This window comes from Macaca thibetana, chromosome 13 (assembly GCF_024542745.1).
Source record: "Macaca thibetana thibetana isolate TM-01 chromosome 13, ASM2454274v1, whole genome shotgun sequence".
Taxonomy (NCBI): Eukaryota; Metazoa; Chordata; class Mammalia; order Primates; family Cercopithecidae; genus Macaca; species Macaca thibetana.
Window position 1 is genome coordinate 75,450,570 of NC_065590.1, and position 23,788 is coordinate 75,474,357.

Genomic DNA, 23,788 nt, shown 5'->3' on the forward strand with positions numbered 1-23,788 from the left:
TGTGTTACTATTCATTAACAACAAACTAGTATCTAAAGGGAAATTAAGAAAACAATCCTAATTACATCAGCATCAGAATGAAGGAAATATTTAGGAATAAACTTAACCAAGGAGGTGAAATACTTGTACACTGAAAATTATAAAACACTAATGAAAGAAATATTAAAAGATACAAATAAATGGAAGACATCTGTGTTCATGAATTAGAAGAATTAATGTTCTAAAATGTCCATACTACTGAAAGCAAACTGCAGATTCAATGTACTATCAAAATCCAAATGGCTCTTGTTTTTTACAGAAGTAGAAAAAAATAGTTCTAAAAATCAGATAGAACCATAAATGATTCTGAGTAAAGCAATTTTGAACAAGAAGAACAAAGCTGGAGAAACCACACTTTCTGATTTTATATATATATTACAAAGCTACAGTAGTCAAAACATTATGATACTGGTATAAAAACAGACACATGGGACAATGGAACAGAATACAGAGCCCAGAAATAAAACCACCCATTTGTGGTCAACTGATCTTTCACAAAGTTGCCAAGAGTACACAATGGGAAAACAATGGTCTCTACAATAATTTGTGTTGGTAAAACTGTATATCTACATTCAAAATAATGAAATTGAAGCCCTTGTTTTATGCCATAAACAAAAATCAGCTCAAAATGGATTAAAGACTTAACTATAACACTTGTAATTGTAAAACTTCTAGAAGAAAACACAGGAAAAACCTATTGGTCTTGACAATAATTTCTTTGATATGACACTAAAAGCAGGCAACAGAAGCAAAAATAAACAAGTGAGATTACTTCAAACTAAAGCTTCTGCACAGCAGAGGAAACAATGAACAAAATGAAAAGGCAGTCTATGAAATGGGAGAAAATATTTGCAAACCATTTATCTGATAAAGGGCTAATATCCAAAATTTATAGGGAACTCCTGCAACTCAGAAGCAAAAAACAAATAATCTGGTTAAAAAATGGGCCAAAGAATTAAGTATACATTTCTCTAAAGAAGATGTGCAAATGGCCAATAGGTATATGAAAAATCAGTAAAGCATCAGGGAAATGCAAATCAAACCACAATGAGCTATTATTTCACACCTGCTAAAATGACTATTACAAAAAGAAAAAAGAAAACAAGTGTTGGTGAGGAAGTGGAGAAAAGGGAACCCTAGTATGCTGTTGGTGGGAATGTAAGTTAGTATAGTCACTATGGAAAACAGTATACAGATCCTAAAAAAATTAAAACATGGAATTACTATATGATCTAGCAATCTCACTTCTGGGGTAGTATGAACCTAAAGGAATTGAAATCAGGATCTTGAAGTGATATGGGCACTCCAGTGTTCACTGCAGTGTATTAACAATAGCCAAAACACTGATGCAACTTCAATGTCTTATCAATCAACAGATAAACTAATAGAAAATGTGATATATAAATATAATGGAATATTATTCAGCCATAGAAAAGGAGATCCTGCCATTTGGGACAACATGAATGAACCTCGAGGACATTATGCTAAATGAGATAAGCAAAACACATAAGAACAAATGCTGCATAATACTATGTATATAAGGATAAGGTAGACTCATAGAAACAGAAAGTACAGGCCAGGCTTAGTGGCTCATGCCTGTAATCCTAGCACATTGGGAGGCCAAGGCAGGAGGATCACTTGAGACAAGCCCGGGCAACGTAGTGAGACCTCATCCCTACAAAAAAAAAAAAAAAAAGAAAAAAGAAAATAAAAATTAAAAGAAAATTAAGAAACAGAGAGTTCAGTGGTGGTTGCCAAAGACTGGGTGTGTGAGGGAAGGTGGGGGAAAACAGAGAGGTGAAAGGGTACAAAGTTTCAGTTATACAAGATGAATAAGTCCTGGAGATCCACTGTATAGCACATGCCTACAGTAAATAACACTGAATTATATGCTTAAACATTTGCTACGAGGATAGCTTTTATGAAAGTGTTTATATTATAGAAAGAAAATAAATAAAGAGGGTGAGAGGAAACTTTTGGAAGAATGGATATGTTGTGGCTTAGATTGTGGTCTTAGTTTCATAAGTCTATTCTTATCTCCAAATTTATAAAGTTGTATATCTTAAATATGTACAGCTTTATGTACGTCAATTATACCCCAGTAGTTTTTTTTTTTAAAAAAAGAAAATGAAGTTACCTGCTTAGTTGGGTCAAGAAATATGTATCTCCATTTGGTAGCCATTACTAATGTGAACTGTCCCAAAGAAAGATACAGTCCAGCAAGATTATTTTTTTCCCCTGTTTTCATATGAAAAAAGTGGTGATGTGGTTAATGCAAGCACACATCTACTAGCCTCTTAACAAAGAGCGTGGTGGTACTCTGTAAATATCGTCAGATGGGCTTTTTGGTGACTCATGCTATGTTAAAACATCTTTTCATTCCCTGCACTTCTTGAAACTGACTCTTGAAACTTTCCATTCTGATTCCACTGCCCTATTTTGAGTTCTCATCATCTGTCACATAGATTAATACAACAGCTCTCTCTCTCTCTGTTTTCTCTCTACATTTGAGTGCTATCTGAGTGATGGGTCTCTGGTGCATACTGATCTATGTCATGCCCCTGCATGACATAGTTCTCCAGCAATTCCCAGCAAAGTCCTCCAGCAACTCCCCATCAGCCTTAGAGTGAAGTCTGTGCTCCTTAATAAGGCCAGAAAGGCCTGCAAGGGCTGGCTCTGCCCTCTTTCCAGCCTCATCTCCTCCTGCAGCCCTCCTTATGCTGTCTTCCTTGGCTTCATCATGTTTCCTGCAGCTCTCCACATTCACCGACCATGTTGGTGTTTGCTCTGTGATTTGCTCTGTTGACTGTTTTGCCTGAATGTCCCTCCAGGTCCCCTGCTAGCTCTTTTTTTCACCCTGACTTACTCATCACAATATTTCCAACTCAGCTCAGGCTTGAGCTCCTCCAGGAGTCCAAGCTGGGTCTGGCACCTTACCTCTAAAGTCCCTGAGCACCCTGTCTCGTAGCACTTGCCACTTTAAAAATGATCCCTTCAGGTCTGTTTCCTCCACCTCTCTGCTGTGAGTGCTTTACATTTTAAAAAATATCCCCATGCACTAACGTGTGGAGCAGCAGTGTAGTAAAAAAAAAAAAAAATGGTGAGAGCACCAATCTAGGGGTCCGAAGTGTGGAGTCTTAATCCTGAGTACCAGTTATATGTCTTTTGGCAGCATTCTAGAGTTGTTGTGACAACGATGAGAGATAATAGGGTAATATCTACTGAAGGACAAAGTACTAAACAGATAGAAAACCACTGGTTGCTTTCTAAGTCTTATATTTAATACCCTTTTCTTATTTCCCACCATAAGGACCTTTCCACATTTGTCAGGCTTATGATGATCACTATAGTCTCAGACTGATGAATCCTAGATATTTTTCTTTAGCCCAAACCTCTCTCCTAAGCATCACACCCTTGATTTCAACTGTATGTTCAGTATCCTTCATCTGTGATTTGTGCCTTTTGTACCTGGAAACTAAGAGGTCTCAAATATAACTCTTATTTCCTAAATCAGCACCTTCTCCTCCATGTTTCCCTGAATGGCATTATCTGCTCTATGCGTCAAACTAGAATTTCAGATATATCTTTAGTTCTTTGTCTTCCTCAACATTGCGTTGATGTGGAGATGGAAAGGAAAGAGGAGAAACAGAGGGGAGTTTGGAGGCAAATCCTTCCATGAGACAAATAATGCGAAGGAAAGTGGGGAGGTGCTGAATGGTGAGAAGGTGCACAGGGACCAGATCTCAAAGGACAATGTAAGTCCTTGATATGGTTTGGCTCTGTGTCCCCACCCAATTTCATCTCGAATTTTAATCCCCATGGTCTGAGGAGGAAGGACCTGGTGGGAGGCGATTGGATTATGTGGGCAGTTTCCCCCACACTGTTCTCATGAGATCTGATGGTTTAAATGTGTTTGGCAGGTTCCCCCTCGCTCTGTCTCCTGCTGCCATGTAAGACATGCCTGGCTTCCCCTTCACCTTTCACCATGATTATGAGTTTCCTGAGGCCTCCCCAGCTATGCCGAACTGTGAGTCAATTAAACCTCTTTCCTTTATAAATTACCCAGTCTCAGGTTGTTCTTTATAGCAGTTTGAAAATGAACTAATATAGTCATGCTGGAGAATTTGGCTTGATTCTGAAGGCAACAGTAATCTGTTGGAGGGCTTTAAGGAGGGATGGGGGTACATGATAAGTTTTGAGCTTTCGAAGATTTAATCTGACTGCAGTGTGAAGAATGGATTGTAGGGGCTCAAACCTGAGTCAAGAAAAGTATCAGAACCTGAATACAGATGAAAAAATAATGAGATGATGGAGAAGAGAAGATGAGGTCCTGGACAGCAGCAGAGTGTGGGGGAAGTAAGACAAACTGGGACTCAGGTGAGAAAGGATCCTTGGAGGATGGCTAGTTGGTGGGCTATTCCTGCCTCAGCTAGGGGAATAGTGAAGAGGACCAAAGGGAGCAGGCCATGTGAGTGTGAGACCACTTGGAGACAAATAAGGGTAGCCCATGAGAGTGAGGGCAGTCAGGCTCCCTGACCCACTGTTTCCCCTTGGTTCTCCATCATGGTTGGAGTTTATTTTGCCCAGTGAGAAATGAGAGATATAATCAGGAGATTATGTAGAAAAATAATTTTGGAATGAATCACAAAGGGTATAACTTAATATAAAAAATCATTATAAGACAATTGAAATAGGAACTGAAAGGAAAGTGAGGCTTATTTTCTTATAAATAGTTTTTGATTATTCACGAGACCTTAATGTCTTCCTCGAGAAAGTGGATCAGTTTCAATTTTCAGCCATAGTTCATCACCTCCTTTCCACTAGTGAGTGATTACAATGAAAAGTAAGGAAAACAGATTGTTTTGTACTCCTCAAAAGCCTACCTGTGAATCATTTCCTGAAGACAAAGGATTTTTCCAAAAATGTAATGTTAATAAATTCACAATGCTCTTCTGCTTGTAAGAGTGAAAGAAGAAACTGAAAAGTCAGGAAAGAGGAATTTACTTATACCTGGTGCTTCTGCTGACAGAGACTTGAAGTTATACCAAGCAGTCAGTATTAACCATTTTAAAGGAGAAGAGAAAAGTTGACTTTTTCTTTCAATGTGACCTTGGGACCCCTAAAGGGAGTAGTGGTGTGGCTGAAGGTGCTAAGGGTCAGGTCAGTTTCCATTAGGCTCTTTTATATTCTGGAAAATAATTGCTGTGGGTGAAGCTTAGGCTACTGGAGAAAAGATTGGAGACCCCATTCTCTTACCTTGTAGTAAAGTAGAAACTTCTCCATTACCTCAGTTAAGTAACTTAATAAGTCTTTCCTTAAAAAAGTCAATATAAATGATATTTTATCAGTAATAATCATAGCAAACTTTTTCACTCATGAAAAATAACTCAATGAAGATTAAACTTCATTTACAAGCTCTTCAGATTCACATATGATCCTTGTTAGTGTGCATCCAGACATGTTTGCATTCGTTGCATAGTTTTACGCACTGGATTTTAAGAATTATTTGGACACTAAGCACTTTATTTATTCATCTTTTTTTTTGTTTTTTGTTTTTTGTTTTTTTTTTGAGACGGAGTCTCGCTCTGTTGCCCAGGCTGGAGTGCAGTGGCGCAATCTCGGCTCACTGCAAGCTCCGCCTCCCGGGTCTACGCCATTCTCCTGCCTCAGCCTCCCGAGTAGCTGGGACTACAGGTGCCTGCCACCTCGCCGGGCTCGTTTTTTGTACTTTTTAGTAGAGACGGGGTTTCACCGTGTTAGGCCAGGATGATCTCGATCTCCTGACCTCGTGATCCGCCCGTCTCGGCCTCCCAAAGTGCTGGGATTACAGGCTTGAGCCACCGCGCCCGACCTATTCATCTGTTTTTTAGATATACTGCAAGAAATGAGTCCTAAGTCTTAGGTAGCTAAGTCATCTTAGCAGCTGATAGTTTGCTGCTGAAATCACTCATGCATATAAGCATTTAAAGGGAGCATTTCCACTTTCACATATTTGATGCAACTGTTCGGAACATGTCTTTTTAAGTTCAGGGATACATATGCAGGTTTGTTACATAGGTAAAGTTGTGTCATGGGGTGGGGGGGTTGTTGTACAAATTATTTAATCACCCAGGTATTAAGCCTAGTACCTGTTAGTTATTTTTCCTGATCCTCTCCCTCCTCCCAGCCTCCACCCTCCAATAGGCCCCAGTTTGTCTTTTTCCCCTCCATGTTTCGATATGTTCTCATCATTTAGCCCCCACTTATAACTGAGAACATGCAGTATTTGGTTTTCTGTTCCTGCATTAGTTTATTAAGGATAATAATGGCCTCCAGCTCCATCCATGTCCCTTCAAAGGACATTATCTTGTTCTTTTTTATGACTGCATAGTATTCCCTGATGTATGTGTACCATATTTTCCTTAGTCTACCATTGATTGGCATTTAGGTAGATCCCATCTCTTTGCTATTGTGAATTGTGCTGCAATGAACATATGTATGCATGTGTCTTTATAATAGAATGATTTATATTCCTTTGGGTATATACCCAGTAATGGGATTGTTGAGTCACATAGTATTTCTGCCCCTAGGTGGTTGAGGGATCATCACACTGTCTTCCACAATGGTTGAACTAATTAACACTGATGCCAACAGTGTAAAAGTGTTCTTTTTCTCTACAATCTCACCAGCATCTGTTATTTTTGACTTATTAGTAATAGTCATTCTGACTCATGTGAGATGGTTTTGTGGTTTTGTTTTGCATCTCTCTAATGATTAGTGATGTTGAGCTTTTTTTCCATAAGCTTGTTGGCTGCATATCTGTCTTTTGAAAAGTGTCTGTTCATGTTCTTTGCCCACTTTTTAATGCCCACTTTTTAATGGGCAAAGGACATGATTGTTTTTTTCTTGTAAATTTGTTTAAGTTCCTTATAGATGCCAGCTATTAGACTTTTGTCGGATGCATAGTTTGCAAAATTTTTTTCCCATTCTTTAGGCTGTTTACTCTCTTGATAGTTTCTTTTGCTGTGCAGAAACTCTTTAGTTTAATTAGATCCCATTTGTCAATTTTTGCTTTTGTTGCAGTTGATTTTTGTGTTTTTATCATGAAATCTTTGCTCGTTCCTATGTCTTGAATCGTATATCCTAGGTTGCCTTCCAGCGTTTTTATGATTTTGGGTTTTACATTTAAGTCTTTAATCCATCTTGAATTAGTTATTGTATATGGTGTAAGGAAGGGGTCCAGTTTCAATTTTCTGTATATGGCTAGCCAGCTATCCCAGCACCATTTATTAAATAGGGTATTATTTCCCCTTTGTTTGTTTTTGTCACATTTGTCAAAGATCAGATGGTTGTAGGTGTGTGATCTTATTTCTGAGTTCTCTATTTGGTTCCACTGGTCTCTGTGTCTGTAGGACTAATCTTTTTATTAGGTAACCAAGTTTTCTGTTTATTGAAATATCCTCCACAGATAAATTTAAGCCAACACAGAGAAAGAGATCTCAAAATCACTGTCAGATGCTCTGTGGTAAGAAAAGAACAAAAAGATATCCTAAGAGGCAGAGAACCTAAGCTATACCTGTTTTATTTTTTTAAATAATTTTTTTTTTAATTTTTAGTTTTTGTGGGTACACAGTTATATATATTTATGGGGTACATGAAATATTTTGGCACAGTATGCAATGCATAATAATCATATCATGGAATAGTAGGTATCCATTTTCTAAAGCATTTATGCTTCATATTACAAGTAATTCAATTATACTCTTAATTATTTTTAAAAGTATAATTAAATTATTATTGATTATAGTCCCCCTCTAGGGCTATTAAATAGTATCTCTTATTAATTCTTTGTATTGTTTTAAAAATTTTACTCTAAGTTCTGGGATACATATGCAGAATGTGCAGGTTTGTTACATTGGTATACATGTGCCATGGTGGTTTGCTGAACCTAGCAACACATCATCTAGGTTTTAAGCCCCACATGCATTAGGTATTTGACCTAATGCTCTCCGTCCCCTTGCCCTTCACCACCTGACAGGCCCTGGAGTGTGATGTTCCCCTCCCTGTGTCCATGTGTTCTCATTGTTCAGCTCCCATTTATGAGTGAGAACATGCGGTGTTTGGTTTTCTGTTCCTGTGTTAGTTTGCTGAGAATGATGGTTTCCAGCTTTAGCCATGTCTCTGCAAAAGACACGAACTCATTTGGGTGTATACCCAGTAATGGGATTGCTGTGTCAAATGGTATTTCTGGTTCGAGATCCCTAAGGAATGGCCACACTGTCTTCTACAATGGTTGAACTAATTTACACTCCCTCCAACAGTGTAAAAGCATTCCTATTTCTCCACAGCCTTGCCAGCATCTGTTGTTTCCTGATTTTTTAATGATCGCCATTCTAACTAGTGTGTGATAGTATCTTATTGTGGTTTTGATTTGCATTTCTCTAATGACCAGTGATGATGAGCTTTTTTTCATGTTTGTTGGCTACATAAATGTATTCTTTTGAGAAGTGTCTGTTCATATCCTTTGCCCACTTTTTGATGGCGTTGTTTGTTTTTTTTTTTTATTGTAAATTTGTTTAAGTTTCTTGTAGATTCTGGATATCAGACCTTTGTCAGATGGACAAATTGCAAAAATTTTCTCCCATTCTGTAAGTTGCTTGTTCACTCTGATGATAGTTTCTTTTGCTGTGCAGAAGCTCTTTAGTTTAATTAGATCCCATTTGTCAATTTTGGCTTTTGTTATAATTGCTTTTTGTGTTTTAGTCATGAAGTCTTTGCCCATGCCTATGTTGTGAATGGTATTGCCTAGGTTTTCTTCTAGGATTTTTATGATTTTAGGTTTTACATTTAAGTCTTTAATCTGTCTTGAGTTAATTTTTGCATAAGGTATAAGGAAGGGGTCCAGTTTCTGTTTTCTGGATATGGCTAGCCAGTTTTCCCAGGACTATTTATTAAATAGGGAATCCTTTCCCCATTGCTTGTTTTTGTCAGGTTTGTCAAAGATCAGATGGTTTTAGGTGTGCGATGTTATTTCTGAGGCCTCTGTTCTGTTCCATTGGCCAATATCTCTGTTTTGGTACCAGTACCATGCTGTTTTGGGTACTGTAGCCTTGTAGTATAGTTTGAAGTCAGGTAGCATGATGCCGCCAGCTTTGTTCTTTTTGCTTATGATTGCCTTGGCTGTGCGGGCTCTTTTCTGGTTCCATATGAAATTTAAAGTAGTTTTTTTTTTTCTAATTTAGTGAGGGAAGTCAATGGTAGCTTGATGGGAATAGCATTGAATCTATAAATTGCTTTGGGCAGTATGGCCATTTTCATGACATTGATTCTTCCAATCCATGAGCATGGCATTTTTTTTTTTCATTTGTTTGTGTCCTCTCTTATTTTCTTGAGCAGTGATTTGTAGTTCTCCTTGAAGAGGTCTTCACATCCCTTTTAAGTTGGATTCATAGGTATTTTATTCTCTTCGTAGCAATTGTGAATGGGAGTTCACTTATGATTTGGCTCTCTGCTTGTCTTTAATTGGCGTATAGAAATTTTTGTGATTTTTTGCACGTTGATTTTGTATCCTGAGACTTTGCTGAAGTTGTTTATCAGCTTAAGGAGTTTTTGGGCTGAGAAAATGGGGTTTTCTAAATATACCATCATGCCATCTGCAGAGACAGTTTGACTTCCTCTCTTCCTATTTGAATACCCTTTATTTCTTTCTCTTGCCTGACTGCCCTAGCCAGAACTTCCATAGTATATTGAATAGGAGTAGTGAGAAAGGGCATCCTTGTCTTGTGTCGGTTTGCAAAGGGAATGCTTCCAGCTTTGACCATTCAGTATGATATTGGCTATGGGTTTGTCATAAATAGGTTATTATTTTGAGATATGTTCCATCAATACCTAGTTTACTAAGAGTTTTTAGCATGAAGGCATGTTGAATTTTATTGAAGGCCTTTTCTGCATCTATTGAGATAATCATGTGTTTTTTGTCATTGGTTCTGTTTATGTGATGGATTACATTTATTGACTTGTGTATGTTGAACCAGTCTTGCATCCCAGGGATGAAGCCAACTTGATTGTGGTGGATAAGCTGTTTGATGTGCTGCTAGATTCAGTTGGCTGGTATTTTATTGAGGTTTTTCGCATTGATGTTCATCAGGGATATTGGCCTGAAATTTTCTTTTTTTGCTGTGTCTCTGCCTGGTTTTGCCATCAGGATGATGCTGGCCTCATAAAATGAGTTAGGGAGGAGTCCCTTTTTTTCTATTGTTTGGAGTAGTTTCAGAAGGAATGGTACCAGCTCCTCTTTGTACCTCTGGTAGAATTCAGCTGTGAATCCATCTGATCTTGGGCTTTTTGGTTGGTTGGCTATTAATTACTGCCTCAATTTCAGAACTTGTTATTGATCTATTCAGGGATTTGACTTCTTCCTGGTTTAGTCTTGGGAGGGTGTATGTGTCCAGGAATTTATCAATTTCTTCTAGATTTTCTAATTTATTTGTGTAGAGATGTTTATAGTATTATCTGATTGTAGTTTGTATTTCTGTGGGATCATTGGTGATATGCCCTTTATCATTTTTTATTGTGTCTATTTGATTCTTTTTTCTTCTTTATTAGTCTAGCTAGCAGTTGATCTATTTTGTTAATCTTTTCAAAAAACCAGCTCCTAGATTCACTGATGTTTTGAAGGGTTTTTTTTTTTCCTGTCTCTGTCTCCTTCAGTTCTGCTCAAATCTTAGTTATTTCTTGTCTCCTGCTAGCTTTTGAATTTGTTTGTTATTGCTTCTCTAGTTCTTTTAATTGCAATGTTTGGGTGTTGATTTCAGATCTTTCCGGTTTTCTGATGTGGGCATTTAGTGCTACAAATTTCCCTTTTAACACTGCTTTAGCTGTGTCCCAGAGATTCTGGTATGTTGCCTCTTTGTTCTCATTGGTTTCAAAATACTTATTTCTGCCTTAATTTTGTTTTTCCCCCAGTATTCACGCAGGAGCAGGTTGCTCAATTTCCGTATAGTTGTGCAGTTTTGAGTGAGTTTCTTAATTTTGAGTTCTAATTTGATTGCACCGTCGTCTCAGAGACCGTTACGATTTCCATTCTTTTGTATTTGCTGAGGAGTGTTTTACTTCCATGTATGTGGTCGATTTTAGGATAAGTGCTATGTGGTGCTGAGAAGAATGTAAATTCTGTTGATTTGGGGTGGAGAGTTCTGTAGATGTCTATTAGGTCTGCTTGGTCCAGAGCTGAGTTAAGTCCTGAATATCCTTGTTAATTTTCTGTCTCATTGATCTGTCTAATATTGACAGTGGGGTGTTAAAATCTCCCACTATTATTATGTGGTAGTCTAAGTCTCTTTGTAGGTCTCTAAGAACTCGTTTTAGGAATCTGGGTGCTCCTGTATTGGGTGCATATATATTTAGGATAGTTAGCTCTTCTTGTTGCATCGATCCCTTTACCATTATGTAATACCCTTCTTTGTCTTTTTTGATCTTTGTTGGTTTAAAGTCTGTTCTATCAGAGACTAGGATTGTAATTCCTGCTTTTTTTTTTTTTCTTTCCATTTACTTGGTAAATATTCTTCTATCTCTTTATTTTGAGCCTGTGTCTTTGCACGTGAGATGGGTCTCCTGAATACAGCACACTGATAGGTCTTGACTCTATCCAATTTGCCAGTCTGTGTCTTTTAATTGGGGCATTTAGCCCATTTACATTTGAAGTTAATATTGTTAGGTGTGTGAATTTGATCCTGTCATCATGATGCTACCTGGTTATTTTGCACAATAGTTGATGCAGCTTCTTCATAGTGCCATTGTTCTTTATATTTTGGTTTGTTTTTGCAGCAGCTGGTACTGGATTTTCCTTTCCATATTTAGTACTTCCTTCAGGAGCTCTTGTAAGGCAGGCCTAGTGGTGACAGAATCCCTCAACATTTGATTGTCTGTAAAGGATTTTATTTCTCCTTTGCTTGTGAAGCTTATTTTGGCTGGATATGAAATTCTGGGTTGAAAATTCTTTTCTTTAAAAATGTTGAATATTGGCCCCCACGCTCTTCTGGCTTGTAGGGTTTCTGCAGAGAGATCTGCTGTTAGTCTGATGGGCTTTCCTTTGTGGGTAACCTGACCTTTCTCTCTGGCTGCCCTTAACATTTTTTCCTTCATTTCAACCTTGGAGAATCTGTCAATTATGTGTCTTGGGGTTGCTCTTCTTGAGGAGTATCTTAGTGGAATTCTCTGTATTTCCTGAATTGGAATGTTGGCCTGTCTTGCTAGGTTGGGGGAGTTCTCCTGGATAATATCCTGAAGTGTGTTTTCCAAATGGATTCCATTCTCCCTGTCACTTTCAGGTACACCAATCAAACGTAGATTTGATCTTTTCACGTAGTCCCATATTTCTCGGAGGCTTTGTTCATTCGTTTTCATTCTTTTTTTCTAACCTTGTCTTCATGTCTTATTTCAGTAAGTTGATCTTCAATCTCTGATATCCTTTCTTCTGCTTGATCAGTTCAGCTATTGATACTTGTGTATGCTTCATGGAGTTCTCATGCTGTGTTTTTCAGCTTAATCAGGTCATTTATTTTCCTCTCTAAACTGGTTATTCTAGTTAGCAGGTCCTGTAACCTTTTATCAAGGTTCTTAGTTTGCACTGGGTTAGAACATGCTTCTTTAGCTCAGAGGAGTTTGTTATTACCACCTTCTGAAGTCTACTTCTGTCAGTTCGTAAATCTCTTTCTCTGTCCAGTTTTGTGCCCTTGCTGGAGAGGCATTGTGATCATTTGGAGGAGAAGCAGCACTCTAGTTTTTGGAATTTTCAGCATTTTTGTGCTGGTTTTTCCTCATCTTCATGGATTTATCTACTTTTGATCTTTGAGGCCAATTACCTTGGGATGGGGTTTTTGTGTGGGGGTCTTTTTTTTGTTGATGTTGATGTTGTTGCTTTCTGTTTGTTAGTTTTTTTTTTTTTTTTTCTAGCAGTCAGTCCCCTCTCCTGTAGGCCTGCTGCAGTTTGCTCGAGGTCCACTCCAAACCCTGTTTGCCTGGGTATCACCAGTGGAGGTTGCAGAAGAGCAAAGATTGCCATCTGGTCCTTCCTCTGGAAGCTTCATCCCAGAGGGACACTGGCCTGATGCCAGCTGGAACTTTCCTGTATGAGGTGTCTGTCGACCCCTGTTGGGAGGTCTCTCCCAGTCAGGAGGCACGGGGGTCAGCAACCTACTTGCGGAGGCAGTCTGTCCCTTAGCAGAGCTTGAGCGCTGTGCTGGGAGAATCTTTTCAGGATCAGCTGCTCTCTTCAGAGCCGGCAGGCAGGAAAGTTTAAGTCTGCTGGAGCTGTGCCCTCAGCTGTCCCTTCCCCCAGGTTCTCTGTCCCAGGGAGGTAGGAGTTTTATCTGTAAGCCCCTGACTGGGCTGCTGCCTTTTTTTCAGAGATGCCCCACCCAGTGAGGAGGAATCTAGAGAGGCAGTTGCGCCTCAGCTGCTTTACTGCATTGTGGTAAATTCCGCCCAGTCCAACCCTCCTGGCCTCCTTAGCACTGTCAGGGGAGAACTGCCTACTAAAGCCTCAGTAATGGGGGATGCCCTTCCCCCCACCAAGCTCGATAGTCCCAGGTGGACTTCAGACTGCTGTGCTGGCAGTGAGAATTTCAAGTCAGTGGTTCTTAGCTTGCTATACTCCATGGTTGTGGTACATACTGAGCAAGACCACTTGGCTTCCTGGCTTGAGCCCCTTTCCAGGGGAGTGAACGGTTCTGTCTTGCTGGGGTTCCAGGCACCACTAGGGTATGAAAAAAGACTCCTGCAGCTATCTCAGTGTCATCCCAAACAGCCGCCCAGTTTTGTGCTTGAAACTCAGCGCCCTGGTGGTGTAGGCACATGAGGGAATTTCCTGATTTGCCGATTGCAAAAACCGTGGGAAAAGCGTAGTATCTGGGCTGAGTAGCACAGTCCCTCATGGCTTTCTTGGCTGGGGGAAGGAGGTCCCTTGGCTTCTTGTACTTGCTGGGTGAGGCAACACCCTACCCTGTTTCTGCTCACCCTCCATGGGCTGCACCCACTGCCTAACCAGACCTAATGAGATGAACGGGGTAGCTCTGTTGGAAATGCAGACATTGCCTGCCTTCTGCATTTGTCTCTCTCAGAGCTGCAGACTGGAGCTGTTCCTATTTGAACATCTTGCCCGATCAACCCTATGTATATATTTTTTATACCCATTAACCATTTCCACCTCCCCCTCACTCATTCGCTAACCTCCTAACTCTGGTAACTATCCTTCTGTTCTCTAGTTGCATGAATTCAATTGTTTTAATTTTTAGATCCCACAAATAAGTGAGAACATGCAATGTTTGTCTTTCTGTGCATGGCTTATTTCACTTAACATAATGGCCTCCAGTTCCATTTAGGTTGTTGCAAATGACAAGGTCTCATTCTTTTTTTAATGTCTGAATAGTACTTCACTGTGTACAAGTACCACATTTTCTCTATCCACTCATCTCTTGATGGACACTTAGCTTGCTTCCAAATCTTGGATATTGTAAACAGTACTGCAACAAGCATGGGAGTGCAGATATTTCAATATGTGGATTTCCTTTCTTTTGGGTATATACACAGCAGTGAAATTTCTCAATTGTATGGTAGCTTTATTTTTAGTTTTTTGAGGAACCTCCAAACTGTTCTCTGTAGTAGCTGTACTAATTTACATTCCCACCAACAGTTTATGAGGGTTCCCTTTTCTCCTTATCCTCACCAGCATTTGTTATTGCCTGATTTTTGGACAAAAGCCATTTTAACTGGGATGAGATGATGTCTCATTGTAATAAAAAACCACAAAAATCTGTGACTTAAATCAATAAATATTTATTTCTTGCTCAAGCAAAGGCCATTGTGTGTCAGGGGAACTCTCTGGAGCTTATATTTCCCAATGATGATTCAGCATTTCACCTTCATGCCAACATTTGATTTATTATTCCAACAATGAAACAATGGGGTGGAGCATTAAGTATGAGCAATTAAAAGCTTACATATGGAAGTAAAACATATGACTTCTACTCTAATTTTTTTGGTGAAAGTAAGCCACACCTAACCTCAGGGAACTCAAGAAAAGGCAATTCCCCAGTGGGCCTGAAAGAAAAAGAATTATGCAGCACTGATATCTACCACAGATGTCAACTTTTTATTCTGCTAGGTAAGGACATCAAACACACACACACACACACACACACACACACACACACACACACACCACCCCATCCTATCCTTTAAAACCACCATCATTTCCTTAAAGAACTTACTTTTAAACATTATGCACAAAATTACCTATTAAAATTCCAGTGCAATTTTTTATTTGCTGTGGTCTTCCCTGTATCTTAGGAAATCAAACTACATTTTTCAGAATCCCTTACAGTAGGATACCTCATTATATTCTTTCAATGAACGGCATTCATGTGTGATTTGGAAGGCAGAGGAAAAGCAAAAGCCATTATTGCTCCTAGGATGGTGGTAAGCAGAGGATGGGCTTTGGTAAACGGAGATATGTTCTCACTGGCCTCCTACAAATCACCCATTTAATGTTCTTGGCAGCTGAGATTGCTGTTGATGGCCTCTCAGAATTTCTGTACTTTCAGTCCCCTGGTCATTTCTACATTTTTGAAAGCCTCTAACTCTGAGATTTATTCTTTCTTGTGTGAAATATCTAGAGGAGCTTTTCTGACTGATAAAGTATATGGCACTAAGAAACAAGTTATCAAATATGGAGTCAGATCTGGTTAGATTTGAAGCAACAATAATCTCACCTATTAGAGAAAAACAGATATTGGTAGGTCATGGCATATATGGGAAAATAGCTACTTAAATTACTGCATGTAGTTGCTTATAATAAAGTTCTTGTTGAAGGCAAAGCTTTGGGGATTAGGTGGCTGCTTAATCCATTATATCCATATAGAATGTCTGCATATTCATTATATCCATAGAGACTACTGAAATACTTTATCAGTTAGAAAAGCCCCTCAAGGTATTTCAAGCAAGAAGGAAAAAATACCAGAGGTAGAGACTTTCAAAAATGTACTCTATCCATATAGACTACTCTATATGGAGAATTCATATGCAGACCACATGAACACTAAGGTGGGATAGCTGCTTCTGACTTCATTGGAGAGGATTAAAAAAAAAATGAAAAACTCAGACCTAGATTTTTTAGCTCAAAACAGTCAGATTGGGAGGCTGAGGTGGGCGGATCATGAGGTCAGGAGATTGAGACCATCCTGGCTAACATGGTGAAACCCTGTCTCTACTAAAAATACAAAGAATTAGCTGGGCGTGGTGGCGGGTGCCTGTAGTCCCAGCTACTCGGGAGGCTGAGGCAGGAGAATGGCGTGAACCCGGGAGGTGGAGCTTGCAGTGGGCCCAGATCACGCCACTGCACTCCAGCCTGGGCAACAGAGCAAGACTCCATCTCAAACAAACAAACAAACAAACAAAGAAAAACCACAGAAAACTGGAGAGCTTTTATGATTGTCATAAAAGAAGCTTATGTTTAATTCTACAATCCACAGCATCAAATTTTGGGTGTAATTTTTTTGGACAAAGATCAGACCCAAACTTTCATGTTGTGGGTTGCAGAATTAGAGCAATTTGGAGTCATGGCTCACTAGATTCTTTTGTAAAAGTTGGGGCATCTGTTGGAAAGAATAAAATTCTGAACTGGAATAGAGACATCCAGATAGATTCCAGTGATCTGAATTTTTTTAAATAAGATCCCTTGTTGGCAGTATCTGTAATGATCTCAACCAGGGTCATTTCAAAGGGATTGCAAAGGGATGCAAGTGCATCTCAAAACTCATCTCTCCACCTTTTATTGTCTCTAGACCCATAATGAGAGTTAGATTCCCAAAGGCCTCAGGAGACAAGTAAAAAGTCTGACTTTGGAGGAGAATTATAAGGTTTTGCCAATTTATATCAGTCAGCAAAAGGAACATAGCCTGCCAAAGCCTTGATTTTTAGCCCTGTAGGACTGATTTGCAGACTTCTGACCTCCAGAAATGTAATATAATAAACTTGTGTTGCTTTAAGCCACTGATTTTGTGGTAATTTGTTATAATAGCAATAGGAAAGATACAATGATCTACTAAAGTTTTACTTAATATGGATAGTCAAAGAAAAGTTCTAGGTCTGGTGAACAGAGATTATGGCTTGAGTAGCCACAACATATCCCCTAATTCCAAGATCTAAACCAGCATTCAAAGAGGAACCCCTTGGATGAAGGGAAGGACACATCATTTTGAGGAAGCATCCTGCAGCATGTCCATGAATATGTACTGTAAATCTTTCCCCCGGTGTTTCCTAAAGCCTCTGTGAACAGGAAACTTCAAAATACCTAGACTTTACAAGGGTTTTATACAGTGAGCTGACACTGATTACTGATAACCCAAATTGTACTGTAGTCTAACTGTCAAAGTGGGTGCTTATAGATGTCAGATGACACACAATTTTCACCTGAGTTCATCTCACGCTGGGTGTACTAGTTTTCTATTGCTGTGTTACAGATTATCACAAACTCAGTGGATTAAAACAATACCCTTTTCTTTAAGCTCACCATTCTGTAAAGCAGAAGACTGTGCAAGATTGGCTGGGTTCCTTGCTTATGGAACCCAAGGCCATGGTTTCATGGCCATGGTCTTCCAGGGCCAAAGTCAGGGTGTCTACTGGGCTGGACTCTTATCTGGAGGCCCTAGGGATGAATCCTCTTCTAAACTCATTTAGGTTTCAGGCAGAATTCAGTTCCTTGTGGTTGTAGGACTGGGGCCCTAATTTTCTTGCTGGCTGTTGGCCAGAGGGTCCTCCTCTGCTCCTAAAGGCTTCCCACATTCCTTCCTATGTGACTCCCTTCATATTCAAAGACAGGAATGGAATGGCACACAGAGTTCTTCTTATGATTGACTCTGACGTTCCCTTATGCCACCAGATATAGAAGGCTCTCTGCTTTCAAGGGCTAATATTATTAAATCAGGTTCAGCCAATCTTCTTGTCTTAAAGTCAATTCTGCTATATAATATAACAGTCATGGGAATGAGAACTAAATCATATTCACAGGTTCCAGGAATCAGGATGGGACATCTTTGGGGGACCATTTTAGAAATTCTGCCTACCATAGTGGGCCACATGGATCCATGAACCCACTTGGCAATTATTTTCTCAATTCCTGAGTACATGGTTGGAATAGACACTCTTGGCTACTGGAAGAAACACAACATTGGGCCCTTGACTTGTGAAAGGGATTTATTATTATAGGAAAGGCCAAGTAGAAGCCTGGGTGACATGGTAGAGAATAGTGTCAGCTTCAGTCTCTGGTACCTGGTATGGAACTGTTAGTCTGGGATATGCTTTATTTTCTGAATCAACAGAAAAGATCACCAGAAACATATAATAATTTTTTCTTTTTTTGTGATTGGGATAATAGTATACCCTTACTGTTTTACCCAGTGCCATGTCAACTGTCAAAATTGAGAACACAGAGACATTGATTATCTCGCCTTCCTGTAGAATATCATGCTGTCCACCTCATTGATAGCATAGTGTCAACGGACCTAGTTAACTGGAACTAGCAGATATCCTAGGTGCCTTTGCTAGATATATGCATTACAGAGGTTGGGAGAGAAACTTACAACCCTAGTGAAGTTTCTAGGAATTCTATAGTCTGGGGCATGTGGAGATTAGCTCCTTCAAAGTGAAAGACAAATTACTGCATATTAAGTGTTATTACTAAGAAAGAGGTGTAGTACTTAATGGGATATTTGGATTCTGGTGGCGACATGTCTCTTATCTGAGTTTGCTGCTCTAACTTATTTATCAAGTAATAAATAAAGATAAGCTGATTTGATACTTGAGTTTTATGACCTATTTGGTCCAATTATGCCCAAAGTATCTGGTAAGAATGTTGTGTGGCGGCTCTGGCAAGACTTAGTAAGATAAATCACTTTGAAGAACATGTAGAATTGTGGACTAAAGTTATGCCCTTCTCCTGCATTTGAGAAACAGCATATTGGTAGCTAATTGGCCCTGGTAGAGATCAAATTTTGATCATGGGATAACAAGTGATCATGTGACTTGAATTGTCCAATATAAAGTAGTTATAATGTTGGACATAAACAGCAGCCTTCCATCATCAAGTGGAAGTTGTATTGTGTCCAATAACTTTTGTTTGTCTTTCCAGATACGTTCTGTACCTTGCTATTTCCCTCGGGAGATCACCATAGACAATATCAGTAGACAATAACTATTACGTCCCCTGATTTCCAGCTTCTAGTTGGGTTGAATGAATTGGGAGCCTGGTGGGAGATTGAAAAAAGAGGAGGGAAGTTCCTTTCATGCAATGATACCTTGGGTTTGCTGTGTCCCTTAGCCCAAAGTCCTTTAATCTTGAACTTCTCTCAAGGAAGCCCTCTTCACATAAGTTTCTCTTTTCAGATTACAGTAACTGGTTCTCTTCTTTTGCTACTTCAAACTTAGGGAATGTAAAAGCCCCAGGGTATTACACTGTCCTTTTGTGAGTTTCCCACACCCTGCACATACATTTGTTAATAATTTCTTCATTAAACCCTCCTCACATGATCTTATTTTGATGGCATCATTTATTCCTGGTTCAGGACCTGACTGATACAGTGTCTGGTACTAGAAATAGCCATAAGAAAACAGAGCCTGAAAATTGGATTCTAGTTTGGGTTATTTACTCATATGAGTAGAACTGAGATATGCCCATTTCCAGAGTCATACGATTGCATCACAGTCACTCAGATTATCACTGATAGTAGCAAGGGATAAAGTGCAGGTGAAGAGAAAATTGTTGGTAGATTAAGTTCTAAAGACAAAAACAAATTGTGTGAGCAAGTGGCTCAGACTCCTGGGGGAGTTCCCTTCAACAAACTAATGAGAGAGAAAAAAATTGGCTTAAAGATGGTACATTGACACATGGGTGGCTCTGATAGTAAGGAAAGAAAGATCTATTTTTTATTCAGTTGTGTGCTCACTGGAAGACGACACTTTGTAAGTGGGGTGCTGTCCTATAAGATGTGGTATATGCTATGAGCTAATAAGTTATAAAAAGTGCTGTTTCTTCCATTTTTTCCCATTATCCCATAGTCCACCAGTGGGGGTGGAGTTACTTGGTGTCTCTTTCTATTGTACCTAATAACCCATTCACATACATTTTGCTTTCCATTTCTGCAACTTTTGCCTCTGTTCTTCTGAAGAACCTCCAAAGTGTCTTCCATATCAGTCCCATTTTTGTAGATAAGGAAACCTAGATGAACAGAGGTTAAGTAACTTGCCTAAATTCACATAGCTGTCAAGTGGAAAGGCCAAGCTCAAACCAATCTGTCAGACTCCAAAGCCCGTGATTCTTTGATTATACTTCAAACAAGACAAAGCAGGAATGTAGGCTAAAAGAAGGTAGGTAAATGGTATGAAGAAAGAGGTTCATGTAGAGTTTCAGTCACCACGATAAACAAAGCAAAACTCAGTAGGATACTTTTGCAATAATTTCAAATCCTATGACAGGAAACACAGAGGGACTGGATGGAAGGAGATCTTCTAGCTATGGAGCCTCCTATTGTGAAGGGCAAGTGCACCCACCCCAGCCCCACCTCCCCAGCACACCATTTTTGTCCATGTGGTTGTTAGGGAGCTAATGCCAGGATAGCGCCCATAAGTAACCTCAGAGAACATCAAAGCTATATGTTCTTCATGCACTTGGCAATTCTCAAGTTCCATCCCATTGCTAAGTGACTGGGAAAGCTAAGTGTTTACTTAGGATGTTGCAGGGCAAGACTTCAAGGGAATCTGTTAGATACAAGTTTAAATTCTCTTAAATCTAGGGTAGTGCTCAGAGGGATCCAAGACCTCAAAGAGCATTTTTGGGTCTTGGCCTGCTGTTATTTGGAATCCTGACTTGCTCCTGGCATCTGGAGGAGCTGGAGGGACATCTGGAGGGTTGTCTGGCTGCTTGAAGAGCCCAAGAAAGTTCTGCAATTTCATCTTCCCAATGTGTTACAGAAAAGTTCCCCAAGCTTGTGAATGGAGTGTCAATTCCAAACTTTGTCCCTTTGGGCCAACAAGAAAGCATTGAGTCCTCTTATAAAAGCAGATCATTCAGAGAGGAGAAACAGCAGAGTTTTAAAATGGAATGTGAAGTAAGTGTGTGTGTGTGTGTGTGTGTGTGTGTGTGTCCCTTAGGAAAAAGCCTCTTCCAGAATGGAAAACAGTTAGTATTAATAGTTGTGAGATGTGTCCTCATTAAACTTCCCATTGCTCTGTGCAAGGTCATGTTTTGGTAGGTGCTCAAAGGGACTGGACAGACGCAGAACAAGTGTAAACGGGAATGCTCAGGTGTGAAAGAGCAGTGCCCACCTCTGTCTCTGGCTGTCTTCCTCCTGGGGTTTGCCCTCACAAATTGCTCCTGGGTTTTTAACTGTGCTGGGGAGTTGCTACTACTACATACAGCCCTCAGGACACAGTTCCTTCCAGGACACTCAGAGCATCTGCATCAGTGTTACCTGGAATGGCGCTGAAAATGCAGATTCCTCATACGGAATCCAGATTACCCTGACATATTACTTAGAAAAGCTTCCCTGGTGATTCTTACAAATGAAAGTCTAGACCATTTCTACAGGGGCTTCTGCCTGTTACCCAATATTGACAGTCAATATCTGTTCAATGTTTATTGTTTATTCTAAGAGCTTTATCTATATTTTTTCATTTAATCTTGACAATATTCCTCAGGTTAAGAACTATTATTATCTCCAGAATTTTTACAGAAGCTGAACATGAGGCACAGGGAAAATAAATAACTCGTTCCAGGTCACATAGCAATTAGTGGAGTCAGCATTTGAACTCAGTTTACAGAAAACATGCTCTTAGTCATTATGGTAAGCCCTGCGGATTAATCCTTCTTTTCTTTCTTTTGATCAAGATCGAACTGTATTTTTTTTTTTTCTTGCCGATGAACTTTGCTAAGGGATGAAGGGAAAACGCATTTTCGGAGGAGAATTTCTTTATCCCTTCATCATAAGAACTATCTGGACATGGTAGGTTTGGTTGACATAGCTGCCCCAGAACAATCCACGTCCTGTCCTTAACTCATGAGGAAACACTTTGCCTCCACTCTGCTCCAACCTGCCCTTCCCACCTTAATTCCTGCTCTGGTGCAGGAACCTGGCTCCAGGTTGGCAGATCTGTATACTTCCTCATGCCTACATCTTGGCCCAGCCAGTGTGGTTGCTTTGGCTTTCCCACCTAGTAAAGGACACATGTATGCTTATACAATCTTCAAAGACCAGTCAGTTCAAATACTCCCTTTTCAGAGAAGCTATCAGAAAGCCCACAAAAGGCCTTTATCTTGTGAGGTCCCAGGGCCACTTAGCAGCCCGAGTCCAACTTTTTGGGGCTTCTTTCCTCTCCTGTAGCAAGTGCAATGCTTAGCTACCTTTTCTCTTATAGCTTCTCTATCTGGCAGGGGTGGGGGACGCTTTGTTTACTTCCTGACTTGTGAAGATTGGGTTTCTCATTGTCCTGAAGGCAGATACATGACCCTTTCCACTTGAAGAGTTTAAGTCCCATTCATTATGCAAGCATTGAAAATCTTGCAGCTTAAGGAAAGTTACTTTATTTTGTCATCGTCTCTGGTTCACAGCTCAGTTCTCTTCCTGAGATGGTTACTGAGATAAACTTTCTCCTCCATATTTTTCCCCTGAGGATGAAGTGTCATTAGCCTCTCTCCTCTTGTCAATGCCCACAAGTGAATGCAATGCAGTTACCTTGCTGGTGCAGTCCTCCCTGTCCCAAGTAGGGCCCTTGAGTTTCAACTTCTTTAACCCATTTTGGCAGGCCTGTGTTCTGCTCTGAAGGGCCACTTTCAGACATTTCCTCTGAAAATTCTGTCTTGCCCATTTCTTCCTGAGGTGAGTTCTTCAATTTTTATGTCGTGTATGAGAGAACAGCTCTATTTTTACTATATAATCACTGTTACTCTAAGTGTACATGCTTTAATATTGTGATATTATAATATCAAAATGTTATAGTTAAATAAATAACACTCAGTAGAAGAACTGTTCCTCCTGAAAGGAAGTCAAGAGCAGTAGAGAAGAGAGAGGCTTGATGAGGTTGCTTACATGAGGGCATGATCTATTCACCATTTTACTCTGACCAAAAAGGAGGAACCTAACAGATATTTCTCAAGACAGGAGAAGGAGGGAATCTGCTACCTTTGGGGCTCTGGAGGTTAGTCAGTGATGACTAACTGGAAAGATCCCGGGGAAGACTAAGCAGAGAGATCCTGGGGAAGACGTGGGCCTTGGGAGGCACTATAATGAGGGGGCTGAAGGGAGGACCCTGGGGTCAATGAGTCCACCGCCTCTGAGACCAGTGCAGCACCAGGGCTTGCCCAAGGACTATGGTCTTAATTTCTATGGCCTGACTGCCATTCAAACGTATTTGGGTCCCCAGGCCACTTTAGTCAGCTAGTGCTGAAGCTGGCCAGGATTAGAGTTCCTTCTGCTGGGGCGGAGAATTCCCCTCTGGCCCAGAGCTTGTCTAAATGCTCCCTCTGTGGGTACTGGCAGAACTCTTCCTGGTATTGTGTTCCACTGTGATAGGGTGGCACTGAGTTCTAGTGAAAAATCCTGCACATACTTTGCTCTCCCTTCCCCAAGTGCTCAGGTTCTCCCTTTGTGCTGTGTTGGCTGGGGTTGGGGGAGGGGTGGGGTAGGAACTGCAAGACTGTCCTTCCTACCCTCTTTAATGC

At 40.0% G+C, this 23,788-nt stretch overlaps 1 long non-coding RNA gene across 2 annotated transcripts in view; it reads left to right on the forward strand.

The window, feature by feature from the left end:
• Nucleotides 1-5,279, forward strand: part of LOC126933899 (uncharacterized) — a 55,754-nt gene extending 50,475 nt beyond the window's left edge. For both annotated transcript variants that reach the window (XR_007718763.1, XR_007718762.1), the window contains one exon: nt 3,960-5,279. This is a non-coding gene — a long non-coding RNA (uncharacterized LOC126933899). The remainder of the gene's footprint in view (nt 1-3,959) is intronic.
• The last annotated feature ends 18,509 nt before the right edge of the window (nt 5,280-23,788 follow it).